The 23,888-nt window shown below is 43.0% G+C and overlaps 2 long non-coding RNA genes across 4 annotated transcripts in view; one reads left to right on the top strand and one right to left on the bottom strand.

Annotated features, from left to right (window-relative positions):
* Positions 1–23,888, top strand: part of LOC112446482 (uncharacterized) — a 43,512-nt gene that overhangs the window by 7,934 nt on the left and 11,690 nt on the right. Inside the window, exon 3 of the long non-coding RNA XR_003034497.2 lies at positions 12,935–13,160. This is a non-coding gene — a long non-coding RNA (uncharacterized lncRNA). The remainder of the gene's footprint in view (positions 1–12,934; positions 13,161–23,888) is intronic.
* LOC107131356 (uncharacterized) overlaps positions 679–23,888 on the bottom strand; it is a 248,533-nt gene continuing 225,323 nt past the window's right edge. For all 3 annotated transcript variants that reach the window (XR_009494353.1, XR_009494360.1, XR_009494356.1), the window contains exon 11: positions 679–15,195. This is a non-coding gene — a long non-coding RNA (uncharacterized lncRNA). The remainder of the gene's footprint in view (positions 15,196–23,888) is intronic.

Genomic DNA, 23,888 nt, shown 5'->3' on the forward strand with positions numbered 1-23,888 from the left:
ATGAGCCTTTGTATTTCTGTGGTGTCTCTTGTAACTTCTCCTGTTTGACTTCTGATTTTATTTATTTTGGCCCTCTCTCTTTTTTTTGGCAACTCTGGCTAAATTATCAATTTTGTTTACGTTTTCTCAAAGAGTCAACTCTTAGTTTTACTGATCTTTTCTATTTTTTAAAAGTATCTATTTCATTTATATATATGCTCTGAGCTTTATGATTTATTTTCTCCCACTAACTTTGGGCTTTGTTTGTTCTTCTTTATCTTTATCCAGTTCTTTTAGGTGTGAAGTTAGGTGGTTAGAGGTATTTCTTATTTCCTGAGGTGGGCTTGTGTTGCCATAAACTTCCCTCTTAGAACTGCCTTAACTGAGTTCCGTACATTTTGGATCTTTTGTGTTTTTGTTTTCATTTGTCTCCGGGTATTTATTTCTTTGATTTCTTCAGTGATCCATTGATTGTTTACTAGCGTGTTGTGTAGACTCCATGTGTTTCTGTTTTTTGCAGTTTTTTTCCTGTAGTGCATTTCTAGTCTCATAGCATTGTGGTAAGAAATGATGCTTGATATGATTTAAATTTTCTTAAATTTATTGAGGCTTGTTTTATGGTTTAGCATGTGAATCTATCCCAGAGAATGTCCTATGTGCACTTGAAAAGAATGTGTATTCTGCTGCTTTTGGATGGAAATATATATATATATATATATATTTTTTTTTTTTTTCCTCTCAGGATGATCTGTCCTTTGACATAATTTGGGCATTAAAGTCACCTCCTATTATTATGTCACTGTCATCTTCTTTTATGACTGCTGATATTTGGCTGATGTATTCAGGTGCTTCTGTTTTGGGTGCATGCATATTTATAGTTGTTATATCTTCTTCTGGGACTGAACCCTTTACATTATGTCATGTCCTTTTTTGTCTCTTGTAACTGTCTGTTTTAAAGTTTGTTTTGTCTTTATAAGCACTGCTACCTCAGCTTTCTTTTTATTTCCATTTTCATGGACTATCTTTTCTAATCCTCTCACTTTCAGTCTGTGTTATCTTTAGATCTGAACTGAGTCTCCTGGAGGCAGCATATATATGTGTCTTGTCTTTGTGTCCATTCAATCACTCTTTATCTTTTGATTGGACATTTAGTCCATTTACAATTAACTAATTATTGCTCATTATGTATGTATTGCATTTTGTTGCTGTTTTGGCATTGTCTTGCAGTTCTCTTTCGTTCCTTTCTTCTTTTGCTCTCTTCCCTTGTGATTTGCTAATTATTTTTAGTGTTATGTTTGCGTTCCTTTCTCTTTTGTGTGTGTGTGTGTGTATCTACTGTAGATTTTTCATTTGTGGTTACTGTGCTGCTGCTGCTGCTAAGTCACTTCAGTCATGTCCGACTCTGTGCAACCCCATAGACGGCAGCCCACCAGGCTCCCCCGTCCCTGGGATTCTCCAGGCAAGAACACTGGAGTGGGTTGCCATTTCCTTCTCCAGTGCATGAAAGTAAAAAGTGAAAGTGAAGTCGCTCAGTCGTGTCCCACTCTTCGCGACCCTATGGACTGCAGCCTACCAGGCTCCTCCATCCATGGGATTTTCCAGGCAAGAGTACTGGAGTGGGGTGCCATCGCCTTCTCCGTGTGGTTACTATAGGTTCATATTAACTATATATATGATTATTTTAGTTGATGATCTAAAGTTTACAAATCTAAGAACCCTGCATTTTTACTCCCCCATATACACATTTAATATTTTTGATGTTATATTTTACATCTTTTTGCGTATCGCTTAACTACTTAGTATAGATATAGATTCTTCTTTGCACTTTTGTCTTTTAACCTTCCTACTAGCTTTATAGGTAGTTGATCTACTACTTTTGCTATATATTTGTCCTTTCGTAATTTAAAAATTTTCGGTTGTGGCCTTTTCCCTTACTCTTTAGAGAAGTCCCTTCAACATTTCTTGTAAAGCTAGTTTCATGGTGCTGGAGTCTTTCAGCTTTTGCTGGTCTGTAAAACTCTTTATTTCTCCTTCAAATCTGACTGATAGCTTAGGCAGGTATTCTTGGTTGTAGGATTTTTCCTTCCATCATTTTAAATGTATCACTCCCTTCTAACCTGATAGTATTGCGGGAGTTCCTTTGTACATAACTAGTTGCTTTCCCTTGTTGCTTTTAATATTCTCTCTTTGATTTTTGTCATTTTAATTGCAGTATGTCTTGGTGTGGTTCTGTTTGGGTTCATCTTGTTTGGGGCTCTCTGTGCTTTCTGGACCTGGATGTCTGTTTCCTTTCCCAAGTTAGTTCAGCTGTTATGTCTTCAAATATGTTCTCTGTTCCTCTCTCTCTTCTCCTTCTGGGGCCTCTATAATATCAATATTATTAATAGCATGCTGGATGTTGTTTCAGAGGTCTCTGAAACTGTCCGCATTTCAAATTATTTTACTTTTTTCTGTCCAGCTTCCCTCTGATTTTATTGTCTTCCAGGTTGCTGATTTGCTTCTCTCATCTGCTAATCTACTCGTGACTTTTTTCTAGTGAATTTTTTTACTGCAGTTTCTATATTCTTCAGCTCTTTTTGGTTCTCTTTGTATTTTCCAACTCTTTGCTTTATACCTCTGTCTTCTGATGAGAAGATGTATTCCATTCTTCTTCTGAGTTCTTTGACCATCTTTACAGTCATACCTTGAATTCTTTCTTGAGTAGACTGGTTATCTCCACTTAGTTCTCCTTCTAGAGTTTTCTCATGTTCCTTTGTTTGAAACATATTTCTCTGACTCACTTTGCCTAATTCTGTATTTATGCTGTGTGCGCTCAGTCATGGCTGACTCTTTGCGACCCCATGGACTGTAGCCCGCCAGGCTCCTCTGTCCTTGGGGATTCTCCAGGTAGGAATACTGGAGTGGGTTCCCATGCCCTCCTTCAGGGGATCTTCCCAACCCAGGAATCAAACCAGGGTCTCCCACATTGCAGGTGGATTCTTTACCAGCTGAGCTACCAGGGAAGCCCCCCTCTATTATATGTTTCTATGTATTTGGAAGATTGGTTATGTTTCCTGATCTTGGAGATACAGCCTTACATGAGAGAGTCCTCTGAGGCCCAGCAGGGCACTCCCTTCTGATCTCCAGAGCTATGTGCTCTGGGGGCACCCTCTGTCTGTGCAGTGTGGACCCTTCTTCTAGTAGTGGGCTGGTAGGTGTGGATAACCCTGGCCAGGTTGGTTGTCAGGCCTTGCCTAGTGTGGAGGCTTCCAGCTGCTGCTAGGTGGGGCCTCGGCTCAGGGGGTCCTATGGCTGGTGTCTGCCTGCCGGTGGGCAGAGCTGGGTCCTGGGGTCTGTGGCTGCAAGGTCAGGGGCTTGGATCTGGTGTCAGCCAGCTGTGGGCAGGGCCAGATCCTGAAGGCTGGCTCAGAGCGCTGGCTGTCCTGGGCTGCTGCTGACACACTGGCGGGCAGTGCCAGGACCTGGGGCAGCCTGCAGTTCAGGGGTCCTATGGCAGCCAGCCTGCTGGTAGGTGGGGCCGTGACCCTGCCTGGACAGCTGCTTGACCTGGGTTTTCTAGGACTGGTGCCGTCTAGCTGGTGGGGTAGGGCTGGGCCCCAGCACTAATAAGCTAGAGGGAGGATTCCAAAATGGCGCTTGCAACACCTGTGTCCTCATGGTAGGATGAGCTCCCTAAACTGGTAGCTGCCCGCCTCTGTGTCTAAGGTGATCCCCTGTTGTCTCTTGCTTCTCTGACCCAGACTCCTTTCAAATTACTCTTTATACCCTGGGTCCTGGGTGTGTGTGATTTTGTGTGTGCCCTTTAAAAATGGAGTCTTTATTTCCTATAGCCCTCTGGCTCTCCTGAAAGCAAGCCCCGATGGCCTTCTGATGGCTTATCTTCCAGGTAACCTTCAAGCTGGGAAGGTTGGTCTCCTTGCTCCTTGGGGAGGACTTCTGCCATAGTAATAATCCTCCAATTTGTGGGTTGCCTACCAGGGGTATGGGTGTAGTGAAAGTTTGGTTGCTCAGTCATTGAGACCCCATGGATTGTAGTCTACCAGGCTCCTCCGTCCACGGGATTTTCCAGGCAAGAGTACTGGAGTGGGGTGCCATTTCCTTCTCCAGGGGATCTTCCCGACCCAGGGATCAAACCCGGGTCTCTCACATTGTAGGCAGACACTTTACCGTCTGAGCCACCAGGGAAGTCATACTGCATCTCTGGCCCTACTTTCCATCTCGTGTGGGTCTGTATTCATATATTTAGTTGTAGATCCTTCTGCTGGTCTTCAGGTCTTTCTCATTGCTGGTCGCTCTAAATAGCTGTAGTTTTGGTGTGCCTGTGGGAGAGGGCAAGCTCAGGATCTTCCTTCTCCACCATCTTGGCCACTCCCTGGCTAGTACCTATTTTGTGGGCATGAAATTGCTGAAATTATAGGATACATACTTGTTCATCTTTACTAGATAATGTCAAATTGTTCTCAAAAGTCACTGTAAAATGTACTCCCAGCACTGTGAGTTCCAGGATTCCGTGTGTTACCAACATCTGGTATTGTTGAACTTTCTCATTTTTGTCATTCTGGTGGGTCTCTGCTGGTTTCATTTTATGTTGCTTTGATACAAATGAGGCTGACCTTTACATATTTTTCTGTTTATTTCTTCGATTAGGGTGATCAGTTTATACTTGTGGTTTATACTTGTGGTTCCAGCATAATTTTTAGAAGGCCTCCTCTCACTTCTCAGTTTGGACAATAAATTATGCAGCTTTCTATTCTTAGTTGAGTTCTTCTACCACCATGGAAATTCTCTTCTTGCTCTTTAGGACTAAGGATGATACTAACATGGTTAAGTGTCTCTGAAGGAAGAAGACTAAATTTGGGTAGATACAGAGGATGGAGCAAAAAAAAAAAAAAGAAAGGGAAATCGGATGTATCAGCTATGACTATTTGTTCTGACTCAGGATGACCATTTCCGAAATAGTGTGAGGTGGTGCCTTCTCATGGGCACAAGCATATGGACTTGATCAACATCTGTCAGCAAAGAATTCGTTTACTTATTTTTCAGAAGTGACTCAAGGCACAATCATTATTTGGAAGTTGGCCCCAGGGCACATTGCAGCCACTCACTCCTCTCTCAACCTTTAATAATTCTTTTAAAAACCTGCATATGAAACCAATAGTACTTTTCATTTTGAAACCATCTGCGGAAGTTCCCTGCTCTTTTGAAAACTCAGTTGTAATGGTGCTATTGAACCACTTCCATATTATACTCAAGTAATCCTTCATTCTCCCCTCCCCCAAAAGGAAATCAAATAAGTAAGCTCTTTGTTAATAATTTATATTGAGCGGTACTTTGCATTTGTGATTTATGGTTCTGGTCTTTTTCCTTGCAAAAACCCTGAGGAAGCATTTTCTCCCCCATCCATGTGGATGAAGGAGAGGAGGCCCCTCACGTCTCAAGCGTCCCCCAGTCATTAAGGAGAGGAAGTCATGTCCTTATGTCAGAACTTTGGAGTCTCTGGTTCATCCCAGCATACGTCCCAGTAAAAGCACATTTCCTTCCTAATGTGAGTTAATGGGCTTGCATGTACGAACTCATGCTGGGGACCAAATGCCAAATTATTTTCTTGCTCAATATTCTTCTGCCATCATGTCAAATATGAGAAATTTCCTCATTCCAAGTTCATTTCACTTCTAATCACTTGAACAAAAACTCTCCCCAGACACACTTGACAAATGTTACTCTTATTTAGAATGCTCCTTAACAGCCGGAAGAATTTTTCTTCCAAATCTACTCTAAATTGAAGTAAATTTAAAGAAAACTTCCACCTTTGGAAGGAAACCAAAGGTGGGAAATTCTAGCCCTGCTTCTTGAGTTATAACTGGCTGTTAGGCAGGGGTCTATCTTATGCGTATTCGGTGAATGTAACACTAGTTTTTCCTACACAAGATGCTGTAATTCACTGCTCACCAGGTTAGGTCCTGCCAGGTGGCTAAGCTTCCCCCCTGGTGGTTTTGGGTCTTCAGGAGGTGCCATCATTCCCTCTGGTCCCACCCAGCTCTTCAGATTGCTAGTGATTTTAAGTACAGAGCGCTCAGTAGCAAGAGGATCACTGAGTTCACTTGTTTGGAATAATCCTTTCCCAGACTGCTAACATGTTGATGATGTGCTGTGAGACACATCAATCACGGTGTTGTGAAGACCACATGGCTGTGTTGACCAGCAACGTGTGACTATTTACATTTTAATTATATAAAAAATAAAATCAAGTGGCTTAGTTTCAACAGCAACATTTCAAGTGCTCCGTAGCACCTAGTGGATAGTGCCATTGTGAAACACTTCCATCCCTGCAGAAAGTCCACCAAACAGGACTGCTTCTTAGTGCCCTGGTGAGCAAGATTTCCCAAACAGCTTTGGTGTCTGCCTTGTGGGCTGCCTCAGAGCTCTTTCAAAGTCCAGGCAGAAACTGGCTCTACCCCTTGCATATCACTCTCTTCCTGAGGGCCAGGGTGCCTCTTGTTTGTCTCTGCATTCCCCTACTTCCACGGGAAGCCTCTTCAAATTCAGAAATTCGCAGGTGTATTGGAGAAGGAAACTTCTGGGCAATGACTTTTTAGAGCAAGGCGACAAGAACGCTAGTCTCATGAGTGCAAGCTACGTAGTTCTATTGGCTTTGTTTAGCTCTTCATCGCTTGGTCACCCAGTTATCTTCTGTCAGCTGGGTGTCACAAATAAGTGTTCCTGGTTACAGGTGAGCATAGGGTCATTCCTTACCACCCCCACTCCTCGAGGTACCCTGCCCTCCAGGTACCTCATGCAACCTGATGACATTCCTCAGACTTCCTTGTCTGGTGTCTTTGTTTCTTCCTTAGCCAAACCCTCCGCGTTTATCTAATTTATCTTATCCGATTTCTCTCTGGATAAGCAGCTCGGTGTACGCACTTAACAGAGCAGAAAGAGAACTTGTCATTTCTGAAGAAAGAAGTGAGGCGGCAAATGTACAGGGTGGAACAAGATTAGGCAGGATCAAAAGGCAAAGCAGGATGCTCATAACAAAGACAGTTTAAAAATTACAGCCTTCACTGTTCACCCTATTGGAATTTACCGGCTGTCAGCGCACCAGCGCACCGTGGGTGTGAACTGTTAGGCATCCGGATGAGAGATCGGCCTTTATTCCTTCTGGCTCTCTGATGACATCCTCTAGCAAAAGCTCAATGTCATCATTAAAAAGAAAGAACAGCACACTGATGAATTAATTTGAAAATATCTGACCAGCTCTTCCAGTCGCAAATCTGGAAATAAATTAATAGGTGTTTTGCATAAAGTACAACAGCATGGAGTTAAGTACCTGGAAAACCAGTCCTTACTGGCTGTGTTAGTCAGAGTTCTCCAGAGAATCAGAACCATAGGATGTGTGTAGAAGTATGTGTGTGTGTGGTAGTGAGGGGAAGGTATTTTTAAAAATAGGTTTGTGTACCTGTGGTGACTGGCAAGTCTGCTGTCCTCAGGGAAGGCTGGCCAGAGTTGATGCTGCAGTCTGGAGTCCAAAGACAGCCTGAAGTCAGAACTCCTTTCTCTTTGGGGATCTCAGTCTTGCCAATCCTTCAACTGCTAGCATGAAGCGCACCCATATTATGCAGAGTCTGAGTCTGCTGATTTAATTGTTGATCACATGTCAATGTACCTTCACAGCAACATCTAGACTGATATCTGATCAACAAGACACAACTAGCTAAGTTGCCACGTAAAATTAGCCATTTCTGTCACCAAGCATCTAATTAATGTGATGAGTGGGTGTATTTGTTAGGGCTGCCATGACAAGCGCCATACAGTCTGGGTGGCTTACACAACAGAAATGTATTTTCTCACAATTCTGGAGGCTGGAAGTTTGAGATCAAGGTGTCAGGGAGGGTTGATTTCTTCAGAGGCCTTTATCCTCGGCTTATAGATGGCTGTCTTCTTTCTCTATCTTACATTGGACTTCCCTGGTGGCTCAGACCGTAAAGCATCTGCGTACAATGTGGGAAACCCGGGTTCAATCCCTGGGTCAGGAAAATCTGGAGAAAAGGAAATGGCAACCCACTCCAGTATTCTTGCCTGGAAAATCCCAGGCATGGAGGAGCCTGGTGGGCTCAAGGGATCACAAAGAGTCAGACACGACTGAGCAACTTCACTCACTTTCACTTTCACTTTGTACAGGTCTGCGTCCTAACTTCCTCTTCTTACAAGGACACCAATCATTTTCAATTAGGGTCCACCCTGTGACCGCACTTGAATGTAATTACCTCTGTAAAGCCTCTATATCCAAGCAGTCACATTCTGGGGTATTGGAAATCTGGGGAGAAGGGGCACAATTTAGCTCTTAATAGTGGGAAAGCACAAGAAAATCCAGGGGTTGTGGTGGCTCTCCATTGTGCTGAGAAGTGCTGAGTTCAGTTTAACCATGTGCAAGTGATCAGGGGTAGATCTGAAAGCAGACCAGTTTGCTTTGATAGATGGATAACTTCTCTTGTCATAGGGTTTTAAAAAATGAGTGTTTATATGCTAACCATCAGGGCTTCCCAGGTGGCACTAGTGGTAAAGAACCCACTTGCCAATGCCAGAGATGTAAGGGATGCAGGTTCTTCCCTGGGTCAGGAAGAACCCCTGGAGGGGGTCATGGCAACCCTCTCCAGTATTCTGGCCTGGAGAATCCCATGGGCAGAGGAGCCTGATGGGCTACAGCCCATAGGATCATACAGAGTCAGGCACAACTGAAGTGACTTAGCACATACACATGCTAACCATTAGGTTGAAAAACTGAGATATGGGATAGGGAATCAATTTGCTGCCCCAAATGTAGGCTAGGCATGGTTCCACACAGGTGTCATCTGCAAATGTCAACATCTCTTTTCCCCAACTGTATTAATAAAACAAAGCTGCTGGATAAGAGAAGTGGCATTGTTAGACTCTCCACAGCATATGTGGCTGTTGATTACTTCTTTTGGTTTATAAACTCACTACCTGATTTTAATACTTAGATGAAAACATTCTTCTTCTTGATTGATTGATTGATTGGGGGATTTTGAAGCTTACCGGGTTTTTCTAATCAGAAAAATATTCTGGCTTATTGCATAAATTTGGAAAATTTATAAAAGTATAAAAAATTATTAAAAATCAGAGACATTTCACCATATATTTAGAAAACCAGTTAATAGATTAGTATATTTCTTTCTTTCCCTAGGCATACATTTTCAATAAAATTAGGATTACACTATAATCTGTTTTCCAAATTCTATTGTAACAGACATGTCCCTGTTTCTTACTTATGAAAATATTTAAATGGTTATGGTGCATTTTATCCATTTCTTTGCAAGTATCCATTCATTTCACATGTTTTTTTTTTCTTTCCTTCAGTGCCTCAGCATGCTCTGCTTGGTGCTAGGTGCTGGGGATGCACTGGTAAAACAGATAGGACTCTTGCCTTCATAGAGCTTTTCCCATTTTATGGATATATGAAGATTTCCTTAAGCATACCTCAAAGAGAGCTAAGCTGGGAGGAAGGCATTTTGCCCTTTTCCTCTCCCAGCCATGTACCTAGAATGTGATTGATGGCTGGCACTCCAGCAGCCATCTTGGGCCATAAAGTAACTTTGAAAATGGAAGCCAAATATTGAATATAGGATGACGTATAGGATATCTGGGGGTCTGAGCAAATCATGTAGACAGGATAGATAGTTCATGAGCCCTGGGCTGTCCACATCATGACTGAGTCCATGTGAAATGAAGATAAACTTCTAAGCTGTTTAAGCACTGTTATTATGTGGTGATATGCACCAAACTCATTTCCTGATACAATGCTATTTGTGTAGAAGCTGCAAAATTCTACATAATCCAATATATCACGTTTTATCGAGTCTAAGACACATTTACTTTTATTTCTAAAATGTGTGATTTTATGATTCTATATGTCCTCATCAACATGGTTTAAATGACAGATTTCAAAACTCTTAGTGGTATATAAAATAATAGTGAATCTTATTGTCAATGTCATGGCATCAATGAAATGTGATACGCAAGTTTTCCTTGGACTCATTCTTTGCTTTTTATCTTAAAATCTAAATAATAGAGATAAACAAAGAATAGTAAACATTTTTATCCTTAGTGCCCATAATTGAAAAAAATTAACTTTTTGTTCACTTTTTAGTTTAAGATATTTTAAAATAAATAGAAGATAACAGATAAAAAGTTCAAGTCCTCTCTTTCCCTTCCATCATGCCTGTTACATTGCCCCCCTCTCCAGAGACAATTGTTATCACAAATCTGGTATTTCTCCTTCTAGACTGCATTTTACTACCATTGATAAATATTATAAATATATAACTTTTCTATATGTTTTTAAGCTCTAAATATATGCCACCACACTGGTGTCATTCTGCAACTTGCCTTTTAAAATAAACGCTGTGTTTGAAGTCTGTCTAGTGATGTGCTGGTAAATGCTTAACCACCAGCTCTTGTGATGGTGAAAAGGGGTGTGATTTATTGCTTGTTCTAATTTCAGTGTTGTAAATACTCCTAATGTGACTGACCTCAAACTACTGATATAATATCAACCAGCTCATAAAACCCCCGAAATTTTAACAAATAGCTCTTGAGACACGGCTGCAGCATTCCACTAAATCATTTCATATCCTTGTGTAGATCTGAGCTCTGCGTTTGTTCACTTGGGTATTGTAAGAGTTTGTCCTGATGTTTCTGTCAGTTTGCTTGTTAACAGACACCTAGATTATTTCCAGGGCTTCACTGCTGTAAAATAGCACCCCTCCCTCTCCAGCTCTCTCGTGCACGCTGCAAGACTTTCTGGGCTACTTGGTGTGTTCACCTAAGTCTCACTAGATCTGGAAAACTGCTCTCCTCAGTAGCTGTACCAGTTTACGCGCTTCCTGGTGGGATGTGAGAGATTCCACTTCCCCACAACCTTGCTGACACTGGCGATGTCAGGTGGTGACTTTTGCCAATCTAAATGGTGAAAATCCATTGACTTCAGCATTTTTCTGAAGTATAGTTGATTTGCAGTGTTGTGTTAATTTCTGTTGTGTTGACCTTTACTGTCACAGGACCATCTCGTGCAGCGGGCAAGTATTTTTAGTGGGGAGTACATTTTGTCTCATCCTCTGAGCACGACTGGCATTCTGTTAGAATGGGAAAAGAAAGGAGATGCCTGCCACAGGAGTTATTTGAATGTGAATTTTGTGTACATTATTTTTTCATAGTATCATCAAATTGGGTAAATGCTGGGAACTTAGAAATTTCTACAATCCCCAAAAAGACACAGAACATCGTTTTTACCTTTCATCGCCTTTCATTGCTTTATTCTTCATTGTTTTGTTCATTTTATACTACCATTTAGGTATACAGGCTTCATTTCCCTTTGTCTCTTTTCACTAATTCAAAAAGAATTTCATATTTAACTAGGCACAGGCTCTCTTATGATGTTCTCCAGGTATGACTCATGCCAAAAAAGGGCAGAGATTTTATAAGTATAGGTTGTGGGGTATGAGAAAGCAGCACATGGGGCCTAAAAAAAAATCTGACTTGTCATTATAGTTTTGTGTTTGTAAGACAAGTCCGTTTTATTGTCTCATATTACTTCACATAACTCAGGAATGCTTTTTCCCGAAGTTGAGGACTTAGCAATATGTGTAGGTGGGACCAAGAAAGGTGTGGTTCCTTTTAGACCATTTCCCAAAGGTGAGTCATGGGAGGGTTGTAAATCAAATATCTGCGGAGGAGGAGATCTGGTATGAAAGGAAGACATACATTAGATTCCACAGCAATTAGACTTTTGTATTAAAAAAAGCATCTGGTTTTAGAACTTGCAAAAAAAGAATAAGTGAGAATTTGAAGGAGATCTTGAAGAAAGCATCCAGGCACCCAACTAACGGTAATTACTACATCCTGTGATTGTCATCGCTGCTCCGCTTCCTAGGACACTTGTTATGGGGATGGAACCTGCAGTGTATCCTCATGCGTGCTAGTTCACTTCAGTCGTGTCCAACTCTTTGAAACTCTATGGACTGCAGCTCACCAAGCTCCTCTGTCCATGGGATTCTCCACACAAGAATTCTGGAGTGGGTTGCCATGCCCTCCTCCAGGGGATCTTCCTGACCCAGGGATCAAACCTGCATCTCTTGTGTCTCCTGCATTGGCAGGAGGGTTCTTTACCACGAGTGCCACCTGGAAGTCTGCAGTGTATCCCCATCAGGACCTAATGAGGGTGTATGCATGTGTGTGTCCATGCCACTTTGTAATATTAACTCATTGTGGTTTCAATTTTATACATTCTACATTGTTCAATCTTATACATTCTCAAATAGATCAGAAAAGCAATTAGTCATCTACCACCAAGTATTTCATTTAACATTTTATATTCCCACTGGAAGGATTTCAATTCTAGTTCTGGATTCTAAACTTTTTGAAATAAGGGAAGAAAAAACCTGAATGAGTGTTCTCTAAGACAACACAACATGAATGTAGAGCTTAACTGGTATGCCTCTTTAGGACTGCACGTATCACATAGTGCAAGGCATACAGGTTATTAACAAGAGCGGTTTTCTCCTCCACCCTCCGCGGCCGTGCACCGCATCCGTGCTTGTGCACATGTTCCTGTGAACTGGCGTTAGAGACTCGCACTTGCGTCGGGCTGCTGTGCAGATGACAAGGCGGTTTCCATTTCACACCTGGCACACAGGGGTTGGTCAGGAGATGTTAGTACCCGCCCCCTCTGTCCTTCAAGGTCATGTGCATCATAAGTTTGCCTGGACTCACATAGGTTTAGCTTTTCCTATAGAAGAGCCATTGGGAAGGGCAAAGGATGATTCTGGGGCCAAGTCTTCCTTCAGGGTCCTTGAGGACAGCCCCTACCTTCTGTTTTAGAGGACCCCTCAGACATCTGGATTAACACAACTAAAAGATATGATGGCTTTTTCTATTTCAGATTAGCAGACATTGAAAATCAGCATGGGAAAAGCAGCCACCTCCAAACTCTTACACTTAAAGGAGTAAGTCCAGATTGAGACCTGTGGTTATGGATACGGGTTCCAGTCCAGGCAGCACCTGAGGACAGAGTGGTTCCTGTCACAGTGTGGAGCTGGGGCTTCGAGCATCTTTTCTTTGGCTGACCTGAGCACTGGCTTGACCAGCCATTAGAGTCAGGGAAGAAGGTAAATTCTTTTTTAAAGACTTCTTCAAAAAAAAAAAAAGGTTTAAAAAAATGTTTTAGGATTACAGCAAAAATTTTAGGAAGGTTCAGAGGCTTCCCGTATAATTGGTCCTCATATGTGGATAGCCTCTGCTATTACAATATCCCCCACCAGGGTGTACACTTGTTACAAATGATGAAGCTACAGTGACGCACTGTTATCACTCCAAGTCCTTAGTTTACATGAGGGCTCACTCTCGGTGCTGTATATTATACAGTCTGGACAGATCTACAGTGGCAGGTACCCACCACTACAGCATCATGCAGAGTATTTTCACTGTCCTGAAAAATCCCCTGTTCTCCACTTGTTTATCCCTCCATCCCCACCTACTCTCTGGCAACCACTGGTCTTTCTCTCGTCTCCAGAGTTGTACCTTTTCCAGAATGGCATATAGTTGAAGTCATAGTTTGTAGCCTTTTTGAATTGGCTTCTTTCACTTACCAGCATGCACTTAAGTTTCCTTTTCAAGGTTCAACAGCTCATCTTTCGGTGCTGAATAATATTCCATTGTCTGGATGTACCACCCCTTATTTATCCATTCACCTACTGAAGGACATCTTGGTTGTCTCTGAGTTTTGGTAATTATGGATAAATCTGCTATAAACATCCATGTACAGGTTTTAATGTGGATATAAGTTTTCAACTCTTTCAAGGGACATGATTGCTGGATTGTATGCTAAGAGTATGTTTAGTTTTGTGAGGTGCTAGACGACCTTCCAGAGTGGTTGATAGGAACCATTCTGCATTCCCACCTGTGATGAATAATTCTTGTTGCACCACATTCTTCTTGGCATTTGGTTTTTCCAGCATTCTGCATTTTTGCCATTCTGGTAGATGTAGTGGTATCTCATTATTGTTTAGAAGGAGAATTCTTCAGGTAAAGAGTCCCTTTATTTCCCTCCTATAGAGGGGATTTACTTCGGGCCCAAATTTATCTCTTTGGCCCTGACCATGGTGCTGAATCATCTGATCTTTGAAAATTCAGCTCCTACAATGGCAGTAGATTTACGTTCTCACAGATGTGGAATGTGTTTAAAGTGGTATAAGGAAGTGTGTGCCCCTCCTAAAGCCACATATTTAAGCTATAAAGTCCATCTGCTCCCTTGAACTCCTTTTAAGGAATGTAAGATAGGCAGAGAACTTCTGGCTAAAATTTATAGATTAGGATGCTCCCAGTTCCAGAACTCCATTGGAATATGAGTAGGTTTTAAATAGTCTAAAAACCAGCTGGTGCCAAAGTTAGTGGAGTACAGGTCGAGTGCAATATTTTACCCTCAATTTCTAAGGCAGTAGCAACAGCTATGCCATACTTCCAAAGATAATGATTAGAGAGAGGCTTCTGCTTCTCAGAGTGGGGGTTTCCAACTTCAGTGTGGTGCTGCCTTGCTGACACCCAGCAAATCTGTGTTGACATAAAGCTTTAACATAGGTTAATCCTCTAAGAACAGAGTTTGTGGAAAACAGCACTTTTCATGCCAGCGCTACACTGAGTGCTTAGCTACACTGTGCAAGGCGTGTGCTGGGAATGTGGACCCTGACATCAAAAGGCTTACAGCCTATTAAGTGAGAAAAACATGAATGTGAGCGATGCCAAAGGCAGGCAGAAATGCACTGTTGCTCTCACCAAGAATCAGCGTGTCGGAAGAACTGTGACAGGACAGTGACCCACTGACCTCAGCAGGGAGTTCTCCAGTGTCCTGAGCTCTGATCTTGACCTTCCACTTACCTTCCATTTCAGACCAGGGGCAGACATATCTGAATTGATGAAGTCTGGTCAGCCATACATTTCTTTTGAGAGATGAATTCCACTTTGCGACAAGATCCTGGTCATGACTCCTGGGACTCCTGCTTGCTGGGAGCTTGGGAGGATTGCTTTTTTTTTTTTCCCCCATTCAAGTACTGCCAGCCAGGGAGAGGACAGTCTCAGGCAGGTTGGGGCATATAGTGTTTAATCTGCTCCATGGACACACATTGCAGCTCCATCTCCACCAGCTCTCTGCAAACGAACAAGGCAGAGATTACTGTATGGAGGTGGTGCAAATCACGGGCTACAAAGAAATTTGTTCAGGAAGGACAAACCACACGATCAGACTTTCCTCTGCTGACTAAGGAGGACCCTGGTCGCAATAGGATTCCAGTGTCTTTCACCTAATTAAGCATCAGGGGTTCCTCCTGCCCTTCTTAGGGTCTCTTTCTCAGGACCTAGGGTACCCTGGTGGCTCAGTTGGTAAAGAATCCACTTGCAATGCAGGAGACCCAGGTTTGATCCCTGGGTTGGGAAGATCCCTTGGAGAAGGAGATGGCAACCCACTCCAGTATTCTTGCCTAGAGAATCCCATGTACAGAGGAGCCTAGCTGGCTACAGTCCAGGCAAAGAGTTGGACACAACTGAGCACAAAGCTCTCTCTTCTGTCTCAGAACTTAAAAAGTAGTTCAAAGAGAAAGTTGTAGCATGCTAGGTAAGCAGCATGGGGAGAGCAGTATGAGATTTAATAGCATGAAAAGACAGCACTTGCAATCAGTTTACCAATATCTTGAGGTGGAAATGGCCCGAGTTCTGGGCATGTTACAGAGGAACTTGCCTCTTAAATCCTAGACAGTGCCTGGAACATTGTAGGTGCTCAACAAATCTTTATTCAACTGAATTGTGCTGAGATACTAAAGGAATGGGGGATGGCTGCTTCCCAGGGCCAGTGTTGTGCTCCAGAAGGCAAAGTGGAACGAGTCACGTGTTCTGGGTTTTTGGGACACTTCCACAACCCAGCAGTGCGTAATCCTCACACTGTGCAGCACTGAGGAGCTCTTGCTTCAGGGATAAGAGGTATGAACTCAGGAAAAGCTTACCCAAGGACCTAGAATCTAGCCCATCTCAGCAGGACACATCTTTTTTTGTTTTGTTCCAGACTTTAAACTTTTTATTTTGTATTGGGTTATAGCTGATGTTGTGATAATTTCAGGTCGGATACATCATCTTTAGATTAAAAAAGACCCATATACATGACCACAATCCCTCTTTTTCTCTTTATGGCCATTACCACTTTTATTTTCAAGACATCTCAAGGAGGTATCGCTATTGACCTTACCTTCTAGGTAGGAAAAAATGGGGCTAGTGGTTTCTTTCAGCCCATCAGGATGGAAACAGGACCTTTTCCAAAGTCATTTCACAGTCATTTGCAGGCAAGGGCCCCCCCACTCCACACCAAGAATTTCGTAACTGTTCACTGTTTTATTGCGGAAGGTCTGCTCATTTATGTTTCTCCTGGCCTCTTCCCCACCCAACTTTATTTTTTGCAGGAAGTCAGTAAGTGAGCTAGGATAAGAGCACGGCTCCATGTACAATCCACACCTTAGTCCTTTGTCCTGGTTCTCCTGTCTGCCCTTGACCTTCCCCTCTGGCCTGTTCAGTCACAGGAAGGAAGCCTGAAGGGAGGGGCAGCTGTTTTCATAGAGTAAAAATGCCTCTTTCAAAAGCATAGCCAGGGGCTGTGCTTTTTTCCGAGACCAGTTCTGACAGCAAAGAAGGCTGGCGCCCAGCTGGCATGCTCCAGGACCTTTGTCCTGTCACCTCCTGCCACATCAAGCCTTTGGCACAGGACCGGCTACTCACCCTCTGCCAGGCCTGCACCATCCCTGCCCAACCCGTGGTGGGTGGTGTCCAACACTGAGGGTTGATACAGACTGGTGCAGCGCCACACTTCTGGGGATGTTTGTTTCCCTGGAGGCAGGATTTATAAAAAGCAGTAGATATAACATGGACCTTCTTTCCTCCTCCTCCTCTTTGACTACTTCCTAGGAATTTGATGAACAAGCTCCCTGTCCACCTACAGACCCCTCTTACCTCCTGAAGGAAGGAAGAGTGGCACCCACTGCCACTCTTGTCTTCTCTAGCTTTAGAAAGTGCTAATCCAGAGACAGCAAGTCGGCACAGTTTGGCCTCAAGCTTCCCAACCGCACCCACATACCAGGGCAGTGCCAGCTCAGGCACTTATCTATTGTTTCCACGCAGCGGGCAGGGTTGGCCATTGGATACTAAGGCCACCTGGGTGGAATGAGCCTTTTCAAAGCAGGGTGGGTCCAAAGCAGTTGGCTAAAGGTTGTTGCTTGGCCTTGTCAGTGTGACTAAATGAGGGATGTGGAGCTCAGAACTTCTCTAGAACCAGGTCATGGGGATTAAGAAAAAAAATCAATGCCAAAAAATTCTTTCATCAACTTAAAATAATTTCTATAGGGTTCTAAGCTCTGGTATCAGGAAAAATCAAAACTCATGGCCTTGGGTGGCCATTGTGCGTAGATGGCGTAGGACAGACAGGATGCTGGCGGATGCTCTCCCCAACCCTCACTGACTGCTGAACCTAAGAAAACAGCTTTCCTTTTGAATACCTCTCATTTTTACCAACTGTAGAATGGGGTTGTTGTTCAGTCATTCAGTCATGTCTGACTCTTTGTGACCCCATGGACTGCAGCATGCCAGGCTTCCCTGTCCTTCATGATCTCCTGGAGTTTGCTCAAACTCACGTCAGTTGAGTCGATGATGCCATCCAACCGTCTCATCCTCCGTCACCCCCTTATACTGTTAAAACCCATCTCAAGGTCTTTAAAAAAATGACTGGCTGGTGAAGCCACTGCTTTCTATATGCTATATGACATATCAAACATAACTTGTACTTGGCAGGCTCAGCAGTTGCTCTCATAACTTGCTTTTTCCATTTAACAAAATACTGACTTCATGTGTAGATAGAAGTCCATCTCTGCCCTCCATTGTCTTTAGTACATCATTTGTATTTCTGCACTGTAATTTATTTAAAGGATCCACTATTAGACTGTCTCCAGTTTCTCATAAGCCATGTGATGTAAGGTGCAGCCTCGTAGTTGATTCTGTCCACACCTTTGTATCATTGCCTTGACTGTGTCACGAGTGGGGTGCAGGGCTCGAGGGGTGTGTGCGTCCTTATGGCTCTGCTTCCTGACACTCACACCTCAGGGCTGCTGCGCCACTTCACCCTTGTCCCTGGCAGTTCCTGACATCAGGCATTTACTGTCATAAATGAATATGCTGCTACTGTAATGGGAGCAAAAATAGTGTCCTGTTGTTATAATTTGCTTTTATTTCTAATGAATTTTTATGTACTTAAAAAAAGGCTTAACTTTCTAAAACTTACAACATGTAAAAGAAAAAAGAGAATGAACAAAACTACCAAGGCAAAGGAAGATGGCACCGAGGTTACAGGTGTGTGGCATCCGTCCACTCGGTAGTAATCCTATTATGGCCCTACATCCAGAGTTCCAAGTAACCTCAACCATATAACAAACAAAGGCATTAAATGACTCACTGGAAAAGACCCTGATGCTGGGAAAGATTGAGGGCAGGAGAAGGAAGTGACAGAGGATGAGATGGTTGGATGGCATCATCGACTCAATGGACATGAGTTTGAGCAAGCTCTGGGAGACAGCGAAGGACAGGAAAGCCTGCTATACTGCAGTCCATGGGGTCACAAAGAATTGGACAGGATTGAGCAACTGAACAACAACAACAACAAGCCTTGTTGGGTTGATCTAAGCTCTCATCTGGTCCAGAGATAAAGAACTGTAACTGCAATGCTGCTCTGATTTCTTGGAGGACAGTTAGTAGAGACCCTCCCCTTCACAGCTATTTGTAAGTCCTCCCCAGACAGCCATTTTGCTTTTTTGCATTTCTTTTCTGTGGGGATGGTCTTGATCCCTGTCTCCTGTACAATGTCACGAACCTCATTCCATAGTTCATCAGGCACTCTATCTATCAGATCTAGGCCCTTAAATCTATTTCTCACTTCCACTGTATAATCATAAGGGATTTGATTTAGGTCATACCTGAATGGTCTAGTGGTTTTCCCTACTTTCTTCAATTTAAGTCTGAATTTGGCAATAAGGAGTTCATGGTCTGAGCCACAGTCAGCTCCTGGTCTTGTTTTTGCTGACTGTATAGAGCTTCTCCATCTTTGGCTGCAAAGAATATAATCAATCTGATTTCGGTGTTGACCATCTGGTGATGTCCAAGTATAGAGTCTTCTCTTGTGTTGTTGGAAGAGGGTGTTTTTATGACCAGTGCATTTTCTTGGCAAAACTCTGTTAGTCTTTGCCCTGCTTCATTGCATATTCCAAGGCCAAATTTGCCTGTTACCCCAGGTGTTTCTTGACTTCCTACTTTTGCATTCCAGTCCCCTATAATGAAAAGGACATTTTTTTGGGGTGTTAGTTCTAAAAGGTCTCGTAGGTCTTCATAGAACCGTTCAACTTCAGCTTCTTCAGCATTACTGGTTGGGGCATAGACTTGGATTACTGTGATATTGAATGGTTTGCCTTGGAAACGAACAGAGATCATTCTGTCGTTTTTGAGATTGCATCCAAGTACTGCATTTCGGACTCTCGTTGACCATGATGGCCTCTCCATTTCTTCTGAGGGATTCCTGCCTGCAGTAGTAGATATAATGGTCATCTGAGTTAAATTCACCCATTCCAGTCCATTTCGGTTCGCTGATTCCTAGAATGTCGACATTCACTCTTGCCATGTCCTGTTTGACCACTTCCAATTTGCCTTGATTCATGGACCTGACATTCCAGGTTCCTATGCAATATTGCTCTTTACAGCATCGGACCTTGCTTCTATCACCAGTCACATCCACAGCTGGGTATTCTTTTTGCTTTGCCTCCATCCCTTCATTCTTTCTGGAGTTATTTCTCCACTGATCTCCAGTAGCGTACTGGGCACCTACTGACCTGGGGAGTTTCTCTTTCAGTATCCTATCATTTTGCCTTTTCATACTGTTCATGGGGTTCTCAAGGCAAGAATACTGAAGTGGTTTGCCATTCCCTTCTCCAGTGGACCACATTCTGTCAGATCTCTCCACCATGACCTGCCCATCTTGGGTTGCCCCACGGGCATGGCTTAGTTTCATTGAGTTAGACGAGGCTGTGGTCCTAGTGTGATTAGATTGACTAATTTTCTGTGAGTATGGTTTCAGTGCATTTGCCCACTGATGCCCTCTTCTGATGCCCTCCTCTGATACTGGGGGGGCCTTACAAATAGCTGTGAAAAGAAGAGAAGTGAAAAGCAAAGGAGAAAAGGAAAGATATAAACATCTGAATGCAGAGTTCCAAAGAATAGCAAGAAGAGATAAGAAAGCCTTCTTCAGCGATCAATGCAAAGAAATAGAGGAAAACAACAGAATAGGAAAGATTAGGGATCTCTTCAAGAAAATCAGAGATACCAAAGGAACATTTCATGCACAGATGGGCTCAATAAAGGACAGAAATGGTATGGACCTAACAGAAGCAGAAGATATTAAGAAGAGATGGCAAGAATACACAGAAGAACTGTACAGAAAAGATCTTCACGACCCAGGTAATCACGATGGTGTGATCACTCACCTAGAGCCAGACATCCTGGAATGTGAAGTCAAGTGGGCCTTAGAAAGCATCACTACAAACAATGCTAGTGGAGGTGAGGGAATTCCAGTTGAGCTATTCCAAATCCTGAAAGATGATGCTGTGAAAGTGCTGCACTCAATATGCCAGCAAATTTGGAAAACTCAGCAGTGGCCACAGGACTGGAAAAGGTCAGTTTTCATTCCAATCCCTAAGAAAGGCAATGCCAAAGAATGCTCAAACTACCGCACAATTGCACTCATCTCACACGCTAATAAAGTAATGCTCAAAATTCTCCAAGCCAGGCTTCCACAGTACATGAACTGTGAACTTCCTGATGTTCAAGCTGGTTTTAGAAAAGGCAGAGGAACCAGAGATCAAATTGCCAACATCTGCTGGATCATGGAAAAAGCAAGAGAGTTCCAGAAAAGCATCTATTTCTGCTTTATTGACTATGCCAAAGCCTTTGACTGTGTGGATCACAATGAACTGTGGAAAATTCTTCAAGAGATCGGAATACCAGATCACCTGATCTGCCTCTTGAGAAAGTTGTATGCACGTCAGGAAGCAACAGTTAGAACTGGACATGGAACAACAGACTGGTTCCAAATAGGAAAAGGAGTTCGTCAAGGCTGTATGTTGTCATCCTGTTTATTTAACTTATATGCAGAGTACATCATGAGAAATGCTGGACTGGAAGAAACACAAGCTGGAATCAAGATTTCTGGGAGAAATATCAATAACCTCAAATATGCAGATGACACCACCCTTATGGCAGAAAGTGAAGAGGAACTAAAAAGCCTCTTGATGAAAGTGAAAATGGAGAATGAAAAAGTTGGCTTAAAGCTCAACATTCAGAAAACGAAGATCATGGCATCCGGTCCCATCACTTCATGGGAAGTAGATGGGGAAACAGTGGAAACAGTGTCAGACTTTATTTTTCTGGGCTCCAAAATCACTACAGATGGTGACTGCAGCCATGAAATTAAAAGACGCTTACTCCTTGGAAGGAAAGTTATGACCAACCTAGATAGCATATTGAAAAGCAGAGACATTACTTTGCCAACAAAGGTCCGTCTAGTCAAGGCTATGGTTTTTCCTGTGGTCATGTATGGATGTGAGAGTTGGACTGTAAGAAGGCTGAGCACCGAAGAATTGATGCTTTTGAACTGTGGTGTTGGAGAAGACTCTTGAGAGTTCCTTGGACTGCAAGGAGATCCAACCAGTCCATTCTGAAGGAGATCAGCCCTGGGATTTCTTTGGAAGGAATGATACTAAAGCTGAAACTCCAGTACTTTGGCCACCTCATGCGAAGAGTTGACTCATTGGAAAAGACTCTGATGCTGGGAGGGATTGGGGGCAAGAGGAGAAGGGGATGACAGAGGATGAGATGGTTGGATGGCATCACTGACTCGATGGACGTGAGTCTCAGTGAACTCCGGGAGTTGGTGATGGACAGGGAGGCCTGGCGTGCTGCGATTCATGGGGTCGCAAAGAGTCGGACACGACTGAGCGACTGATCTGATCTCATCTCTCCTTCACACTTCCTCCTGACCTAGGCAAAAGCTGTGCCCTTGTTCCTCTCATCTTTCTCAGCAATACAGAAAAAGTTCTCTTTGTCGGCCACTTATCTGCAGCCCCAAACAAGTCATCTTGCCCCTTATCCACACAGAGCATAATACGATAATATGAACAGAATCCTAGCAGCTATGCTGCCCCTCAGGTCCTAAAGAGCTAAAACACAAAGACCAAAACCAATACAGGGTTGTTTGGGTACATAGTGATGCTACTGTCTAGCATCTGTAGCTCAGCTCCTTGGAAACAGCTGAGCTTGTTTTCTTGACATCACTTTTAAAAATTGTGGGGACTTCCCTGGTGGTCCAGGGGTTGGGAGTCTGCCTGCTAATGCAGGGGACATGGGTTTGGTCCCTGGTCCAGGATTCCACATGCTGAGGGGCAACTCGGCCTGCGTTCCACAACTCTGAGCCTGTGCGCTGTGACCACCGAAGCCCATGCACCTGGAGCCCATGCTCTGCAACAAGAGAAGCCACCGCAGTAAGGAGGCTGTGCACTGCCATGAAGATCCAGTGCAGCCAAAAATTAATTTAAAAAATCGTGTGCTAAAGAGTGCACTGTCAGGGAGACTACTGCTGAGGTAACCTGGACTACCCTCGATGCCTGCCGGCCAAGCTTCTGGTGAGATTTCTCCCCAGGATTTCACGGTCTTTTTCATGATGAGCAAATGAGATGGTTCCTTTAATCTCTGGTCACTCCCTCCACCAGGAATGCCAATTAATCATCTGGAAGTCCACAAGCCACTTAAACCTCGAAGCCCCTTTTTAAATTTACTTCAGAAAATTTTATTGAAGTATAGCTGATTTACAATGTTGGGTTTAATTTCTGCTGAACAGAAAAGGGACTCAGTTATACATAAATATATTTTTTTTCATATTTTTTCCATTATGGTTTATCTCAGGATATTGAATATAGTTCCCTGTGGTGTACAGTAGGCCCTTGTTGTTCATCCATCCTATATATAATATTTTTATATAATATATTATATATATATATAGTATAATTTGCATCTGCTAACCCCAGATTCCCAGTCCTTCCCCCTCACCTTTGATGACCACATGTATGTCCTCTGTGAATCTCTTTTTGTTTCTAGATGTGCTCATTTTGTGTTATATTTTAGACTCCACATGTAAGTGATATTGAATGGTATGTGTGTTTCTCTTTCTGACTTACTTCACTAAGTATGATCATCTCTAGGCCCATCCATGTTGCTGCAAATTAAGTCTCTTGATCCCTCTGAAATGAATTAATAGCTGGAGTCCAGCTTTTTTGGTTTCTTGATAACTAGTACATTGAAAACTATTTCCTTAACTCTTTTTTTTTTTAATTTTATTTTTTAACTTTACAACATCGTATTGGTTTTGCCATATATCAACATGAATCCGCCACAGGTATACATGTGTTCCCCATCCTGAACCCTCCTCCCTCCCTATACCATCCCCCTGGGTCGTCCCAGTGCACCAGCCCCAAGCATCCAGTATCGTGCATCGAACCTGGATTGGCAACTCGTTTCATATATGATATTATACATGTTTCAATGCCATTCTCCCAAATCATCCCACCCTCTCTCTCTCCCACAGAGTCCAAAAGACTGTTCTATACATCAGTGTCTCTTTTGCTGTCTCATATACAGGGTTATTGTTACCATCTTTCTAAATTCCATATATATGTGTTAGTATACTGTTTTGGTGTTTTTCTTTCTGGCTTACTTCA

The sequence above is a fragment of the Bos taurus genome, chromosome 4, assembly GCF_002263795.3.
Source record: "Bos taurus isolate L1 Dominette 01449 registration number 42190680 breed Hereford chromosome 4, ARS-UCD2.0, whole genome shotgun sequence".
NCBI lineage: Eukaryota > Metazoa > Chordata > Mammalia > Artiodactyla > Bovidae > Bos > Bos taurus.